The sequence below is a fragment of the Amblyomma americanum genome, chromosome 9 (genome assembly GCF_052857255.1).
Source record: "Amblyomma americanum isolate KBUSLIRL-KWMA chromosome 9, ASM5285725v1, whole genome shotgun sequence".
Classification (NCBI taxonomy): Eukaryota; Metazoa; Arthropoda; class Arachnida; order Ixodida; family Ixodidae; genus Amblyomma; species Amblyomma americanum.
In genome coordinates, this window is record NC_135505.1 from 33,305,073 (window position 1) to 33,313,296 (window position 8,224).

The following is an 8,224-nucleotide window of genomic DNA, read 5'->3' on the forward strand; positions in this document are numbered from 1 at the left end:
GTTGTCAAACTCCCCACCGCGGCGGCCGTGGATGTGTGGCCCATTTTCGTTTCCGCTCGCCAGATGGCGTGGCGGCCACGGTTAGCCCGGTGCCCTGCGCTACGCAGCGCCGAAGCGCTGCCGGTTTGTGTATTATAGATGGCATTCTTTGCCTTGAAATTGTCATGCACTGCTCCTCAGATTTTTACAGTAATTAGGGACCTCTTCGAACATTGGGGCGAGGCTATAACTGACGGAATGAACAGGAGAAAGCACCAGCAGCGATGCTGCCCCAAAAACTCATTCACTGCCGTTGTTTGCATGCATATACTACTCAAAATGAAAAATAAGCAAAGCAAAAAAACTTGCCCTTTTCTCAGTAGCATGAAAAGCATTTATTGCCAGGCACAAAGGACGCACCCACAATGGAACTTTTAAGCATTGCTTCACAATAGACGAGCTTTTTTGCTGGCGATGGCGACTTTCTCGCGGGTTTGATGGCGCCGGTTGACATCCCTGCATAGAAATGCATCCGCGTGACAATGAAAAAATATAGCACTTGGCACGTGAACGTGGGCTTGTGCTGATCACAACCCAGCCGCGTTAGGTAGCACTCATCCAGCTCGTCCAGGACCTTCCAAAACAGGTCCCCGCAGAGACATTCCTCATCAAGAGAAAGTGACACTGATTCATTTACAACCCTCAAGAAGTGTAGCATCTTGATGCTGGGGTGCCTCAGGCTGCCTTCCTTAAAGCTCCGATACCTGGTCAAGTACGCGTCAGAACCGACGACAGGAGCTGCTGAGCTAATGTCATGCAGGCACAACTGGCACTCTGTGCGCTTGCTTACTTTGTGTACAACATACCCAGATAAGTAATAAACAACACTGTCATCTGGTGAACCTCTGAAGTAGCTGTGCTCAGCGCTCATTTGGTCAGGGGTAAAACATGGAAACGTTCTCATTTTCAACAGCCTAGCCTCAATCTCATTGCGCAAGCTAGCTTTGTTTGATCGATGAGCCTCTGCAGCAGTCTTCAATGTTTCTTCTACACTGACAAGTACAGCATTCGGTTCGCCTTGAACACTTCCACGTAGTGCGGTCTTGATGGGCGTGTACAGGCTCAGCAGGCGAAATATCTGCGAGAAGTTCATGACGGTAGGGTGCGACTCATCACCTCCAAATGAACGAGCGAGGCCAAAATGCCGCTGAAAGAGAAATCACAAGCATTTGAGTAAAAGTGCATAATATCTGTAAAGTCCAAACTAAAAGTGAAAAAATTCATGTTACCTCCAACGGGTCCTGGTTAAGCTTGGCGGTGAGTACGTAATATGCGCCCTTGTCGAAGAGATAATTGATAATATCTAGCGTCGACATCAATGTGACACGTAGGGACTCCGTTGTCAGCTGAGAGGCAAAGAGCCTTGTGCCCTTCTCAACTGCATTTCGCTCAGTCACGTTCAAGACTTCCAGGAACTGCTTCATGATCTGAAAAAAATTGTGAATAATCAAACCGTGCGGACACGCAAAGGCGTATGTAATATTATAAGCCTAGGCTCCAGGAAGTGCAGCTGAGCTGCTTGCCTCTATCTATTTGGAATGGCGCCTGATTCCCCTAGATGGAAGCTTGATGTTGAGCGCATCAAATACGTCATTCAGCACTCTTGTGAAGGCCTCAGTGCCTTCTGAATCTTCTAAGCCAGCGGCTTTTGCTTCCTTGTACTCGCGTATTCCAATAGCCGTCCCCACGGCTGAAGAGCTGCAGAAAAAAAGAATTGCATTTTTTCACATATAAGGACAGAAAATAAAAAAAACAGCATGCTTTTACAAAAACAAGATCTACCTGTGTAGCTAGTCTGACGCTCATTTTGCGCAGCTTATCAGGGGCAACATGTGCGTCTGTCAGTTTTGGCACAACTCGCACATGCTTATTTTTCTTGCTTCATACAGGGTCACATAATGCCGGAAATTGATGCGAAGGTCTCCTGCCTGGAAGTAACAAAATCCAACTGTTAAACTGTACTTAACATTTGCTCATGCTTTTTTCTTAACCATTGCGTAGGTGTGCTCCCTCAGGTGATTTCGGATACACTTGACGATATGTGGCACATCGCATACGAAGTAGATGTTTTGCGATGGCTCCCATGGATGCTCAATAGAGTGGTGAGGTGCATCCATTTTGCTTGACACTCCAAACTGGCTCCACATAGATTTGCTTTTACCAGTCCCGTCACTGATCACAGCGCCAGCACTGACGCATTGTTCTTGTGAAGTTCCAGGATAGCACTCATTACGAGTTCTGCAAGAACTTTTCCGGGTGCTGCTCCTTTTGTCGCAAAGCTTGCGATTGGTTGCACCCAGTCTTCAAACAGAGGCACGAACATCAGTACCAATGCGTGGTCGGCAAGTTGTTTTGCGTTTGGTGCTGTAACGTCGCCATAGTCCACGAATCCATCCATCTTGCATGAGGCTTTATTGAAGGAGATACCCTGCTTTAACTTTACCTCATCGAGGAGCAATACTCCTAGCCGTCTTAGATGGCTTTTATCACAGAAATGGCCTTTGATGCTGTTCAGTGCAACTTGGTTGAAACCATATTTGCATGGAATTCCCTTTATTATTTGGCGAAGGCGAGCCTTTGATGGCAGCGGTAGCAGCTGCATGTCAGCAATTAAAGTGTAGGCTTTTGGACTTGAGATGTGCAGTAGCAGACATGTCATCAGCCACTCGGCATCATACCGCCTCCCATTTCTTGACTTTGCTTTCGCTGCCATGAAAGCTGTCTTGACGGCTAACTGCTGTCTGGCTGGAAGAACGCCAAGGGTGCTGTCAATTGTCTCCTCCGGGATTGCGCTAAGCTTCCGCTTCATCAAAACAAGCTGTTCTTTCAGTTTTTCTCGCCTTGAGGTTGCACGAATTGCTTTGCGTCGCACCGACTTCAAGCAGGCCCTCTGTTTTTTCTTGCAGTCCTTTTGCTGCTTTGTCCGTTGCAAAAAAAGCTTGTCCAAGGTCAGGCATTGAGCACATGTAGCATTAAGGCTCAATATAGTGCATGTGTTGCGCCTCCACGTTTCACCTTGTTTTGTTGACACCACTGATGATGTGATTTTGGGGTACTTTTTAGCAGGGCATCCCTGGCACAGCCTCAGCTTTTTCAGATACTGTATCAAACACTTCAAGTCATCAAATGACTTCAACTCAATGCCCTGCTTCCCGGCGTAGACACTACGTGGCACGAGTCGACCATTTGCACACACGGTCAAATCGAGGTTTTCCGACAGCCCCACGGACGTTTCCACACGGCGAATATTGTTTCTTATGCTGAGCTTGTACAATAGAGCCGTTTGTTCGGCAACATCAAGAGACCAACCTTCAAGTTTTTGTCCCCCTTTGGCTAACCGAGCCAGCATGTCAAACAAAGATTCAGTACCATCCAGCGACACGCCGTTTTCTGTTTCGTCGTAGCTATCTCTGAATGCTGCACTCGTACGCTCACCTTGTTCTTTTTGGCGTTTGCTTTTTGCAGGAGAGAGTCTGCGAGAAGGTGCTTTACGTTTCCGTGTCGGTTTAGAAAGATACTTCGGGCAATTCGGGAACACGCGAGGCACGGCGTTGTCTTTCAGCGCCCATTTGTCGCGCGGGTATCGCGACCACTTCACCGGAAATGTTGTGCTCGAATACCTTCAAAATGTCGTCATCCTGGAAGTGAAGATCACAAACGGAACACGAGCTTGAAAGCTTTTTGTCCAGCCTTGGTACTGCGCGCTCCCATAGTTGAAGGCGTTCAGCGTCGCGGGGCGGTCTGAAAAAATGTCTCTTCTCTCCCGCGGATCGCACAGAATCGTAACCGCTTTTACAACCTGGCACGAAACAGCGCGGCATGATTCATGCGGTTGCAAGCACGGTGCACAAACACTACGCATCTGTGGATACGAGCGCAAACGTTGCCAAACGGACACACCGCCGCTCGCAGCCCACACCGGCGGGGGCGGCCGGTTCGAAGCCTTGCCGGGCAAACGCCGTCGCGCGCGCCTCCACGCGGCGCGCCACAGAAATTCGGCAGGCGGGCTCCACAGTTTGAGAACTGCAAAGAATCTCCCCTGCCATTCGTCACAGAGCGATGATCGCCACGACACATTCTTGACCGGACGAGTCTTGGTTTGCCTGGCAAGGTGGCACCCAACCGCACAGCCAACGCGACGAAAGAGCATGCACACTCGAGCTGGCTCCGTTCGTAGTCTGCGCAAGAAAAAGCCCACATCCGATACTATATGAGAGCTCCGACCCGGTTCACTACCCTGGCCTGCAATACCTTGCTTGTAAGTACTACAAATATTTTATCTTGAGATACGTTAGGCAATCAATGTGATTTTGGGAGTAAGTGTTGCTCTGACTACATGCGGCTTTATTTTTTCCGGCAGGAGAAGAGAACGAGACAACGCACGAGGACGACTTCTATGCATCTACTCTCCTTGCCAAATGTCTGGCTTGACGTCGTGCGCAGTCCAGATCTGCCCGAATGGTAAGAATTTTATTTTTCGTCCTTGGTGCAATGAATTCACCAAACATTCACTACTTCGTCGAACAGCGGGTTTGAATTCTTCTGACCTTTCATCCAATTCATTCAGGAATACGTTTGTCATGTACAGCTTATGCAGTATAGCAATTGGAACTGTTTTGTGTTCCACTACAGACCAGTCGGTGAGGCTATGTGTACTACTTCCGTGCTCTTTCTCTGTGGTTAACACACTTGCAGGTGCAATTGAAAATCCCTCATTTAAGGCAAAACCTTTTGCCAAGTTATCTCTCAATGAAAAAAAAAAGCCATTACTCTGGACTGTCAGACGGGTGTTCTGTGTGGTTTCAAGTCAGTTTCGAATGTCTTTGCATAAATTGGAAGCGACTAAGATAAACTGTTGGATTTAAAAAAGTAACAAAGGAGTTCTGAGTTTTTTTTCATCCAGCGTATTTGTTTTTAACCCCATCCAAACAAACAAGCCTTGCTCAAAACTGCTGTTTTTGCGTTCATATGGAGGAGATGCTACAACATGTGCATCTTTACCTGAATAAAAAATGCGCTCTCAATTTAAAGATACGTAGTTATAATAAAACAAAATAAAACATTTACTTGCTTTCAATATTACATTACTTTGTTTTTTTTTTCACATTGAATACCTCACTGGAGTTGCGAAATGGCGCAATTAACTAAAAATCAGCAATTTGGGACAAGGCAAATTATTTTTCACTTTGTGCGAAAAATGCTGTGCTAGTTGTTACAAATTATCCTGTAAAATGTGTTTCGAGTGTTTTCACGCCTACTGTGCCTCACAAAATTCAGTGTTATTTATTCATTTCTGTTTTTGCCCTTTGACGGCCATATTTAGGTTATCGTGACATCATGCGTCTCTTTGCAGGCTCGACGCATTGTGAGGTCATCGTGCAAGAGCTGGACAAGCAATCTGAGTGCAGCGTAAAAGTCCTTTTGCAAGAGGAGCGCTACGATTACTTCAGATTTGACTGATCAGTTCACAGGAGGAAAGCTTCGTTAAGCACTTTATGGATCTCTTAGCCGTGCTACAGCAGATTGCCAACCTGTGTTGTCTAACCTGAATCATCGGCACGCAGCAAAAATGAAAATAAATGTACCGCACCCCAAGTTCTCCCCAGCACGAAACCACAAGTTCTGCCCAGGGCCCCACCACAAGCCCGGGACCCCAATCCAGGTCCTGACCCCTGCCCGAGCCCTGCCTATAGGTACACCACCTAAAGAGCCTCACAACTTCTTTGAATAAAGATCTTTTTTTAATACTTTTGGCTGGCTCTTTTCTAGCTTACCTTCCTGCGGGCTGGTAGGTGAATAGTACCATTTCTGCGAAAATCAACCAGGGTGCAAGGTTTGCATCTCCGTTGTATAGGGCAGCCCTTCCCTAAAGACGAGTGTAGGATTGTGAGGACATCCTAGGGTTCTTACCCTACACATACTTGTCACTCCAGGCAAGAAGCCAGCCATGCAGCCTGGTTACTTTCGGAGACTAAATCGAAAATGCTTGTCAGTAACCAGCAACCGGGTTTGCATGTGCCGGTGTTCGAAAGCTGGATACCATTGCTCAAAAACTGGATGCCTTGGTTCGAAAGCTGGCTACCATTATTCTAATGCTGGGTACCATTGTTTGAAAGTTGGGTGCCAGTCCGAGACCTTTACTGGCCCATGCTGCATAAAGCTGGATGTCATTGTTCGAAAGCCGGATACCAATGTTCCACAGCTGGATACCATTGTCAGAAGGCTGGATGCAAATGTTCGAAACCTGGATGCCGACGTTCGAAAGCTGGATGCCAACCTGCGACCTTTACTGGCCCATGTCGCAGAACGAACGCCAGGCCTACGTTGGCCCCTTGATCGGCCGTACATTGGCCCTAAATTGGCATGAAAGTAGGGCCAATGTGTCAAAATGGTAGCACTCAGCATAAATTCCAGTGTAGGACCGATGTTCGTGCCAATTTTGCCAATGGTAACCCAACGTTCGGCCAAGGCTGTTGTGCTGCCTGGGATGTCTCCTTCAATGATAGTCTGTCGTACAAACTGCTGCTTCCCAGGGAAAGGCGGCGGTGCATGTCCACTCACGTTTTCCGCATGTTTGCCTTGCTCTCGAAAACTGGTGCACGTCGCATCAAGAGGTAGTGGCAGTGGCTGCGAAATTTAAGAAGGGAACTGTTGCGGTCGTCTCATTTCACATTAGACCAGCCAGAGGTGCTTCCTAACTCATTAATCTTGGCTGGTTAACAAACGTTCGTGAGCAGTATACCGGGCGTCCGATTTTAGTCGGAGGTGACTTTAACCCCCCTAACCTGGATTGGGGGTACCCCACTTCGAGCCCTAGTGGCAGGCATGTGCGGAAAGCCTTCACGGATGCCCAATTTGTGCTGCTCAACCCTCCTGGGACAGCAACACGGCCAGTGCGACAAACTCGCAGTGCTTTCTATGTTCAAGACTTGACATGGTGGTCGGGTCCGGCTGCTCCCTCCTGGCACATGGAGCCAGACTGCTGGGGAAGTGATCATCACACTATCATCATTGGCCTTCACACCTCACATTTCTGTCCTTTTAAGTTACAAATGTTCTCTGATCAACTGGAACAGTTTTCGCTCCTGTATGAACAATCTCTCCTCAAACTGCACCAATCCTTAATAGAGTGGAAGTTTGGGCTTGTTGGCGCATCACGTTTGAAAAAGACATAGCGCATGAAGACAGGACAGTGCAGAGACAGCACAGGACGAGAGCTCGTCCTGTGTTGTCTCTGCACTGTCCTGTCTTCATGCGCTATATCTTTTTCAAAAGATTCGCCCATCCATGTTGAGCGGATACAAACAGTGCTCAACAGTGCTACAACTACAACCTGGACTGATGTTGGTCGACCGGCACCAGACCTCGGCCTTCTTAACTTGTGGGCGGCACGCCGTCAAGCCGAGCAGGCTGCTACGCGAGATACTTCTTCGGCTCAGGCACGTACGCGATTGCACTATCTTACAGCTAAGGCACGCAAATATTAACGCGACATCTCTCGACGGGAGTGGCATGCGTGGTGCGAAAAATTTTCTGCAAAATTCTCTAATGCGTCCCTCTGGCGATTATTCCGTACAATGGAACATGGTCGCCGTTCGACTGACGCAGCATCAACCTTATGATTCGCGGCAAACGTGTAACCAGATGATTTCGCCAAAGAAGCAGCGCAAAATGTTTTCCCGAAATACGGTGTTGTGAACTATTCATCCGCTAGCTTAAATATGGGAGGCATCCCAGCACCTGTATATCAAATGCCGTCTGATGTGGACGTAGATTGAATTGCGTGTCCATTCTCTATGCCTGAGTTGCTGGCTGCAATAGATGATGCGAAACGGAAAACAGCGCCCTGCCCGGACAATATTCAGTACGAGGTGTACAAGAACCTGAGTAGCGCTGCACTCTCTCAACTACTAGACACCCTAAACAACTATGGTTGGATGGCGTAGTGCTCCAGAGCTGGAAATCCCCAGTCGTGATTCTTATCCCGAAACTAGGAAAGCCTCCAACGGACCTTGCCAACTTGCGACCTATCTCCTTAACTCCTACGCTGTGCAAGCAGGCGGAGAAAATGCTAGCCACACGATTGTCATGGTGGCTAGAGCAGCACGGTTTTTATCACATCGCACAAATCGTCTATCGCCCATATATTGGTACAGAGGACGGGTTGGCTGTCTTGGCATCAGTG

General features: G+C 48.0%; 1 pseudogene; it reads right to left on the bottom strand.

Annotated features, from left to right (window-relative positions):
• Positions 1–425: 425 nt before the first annotated feature.
• Positions 426–3,860, bottom strand: LOC144105578 (uncharacterized; annotated as a pseudogene).
• Positions 3,861–8,224: the final 4,364 nt, after the last annotated feature.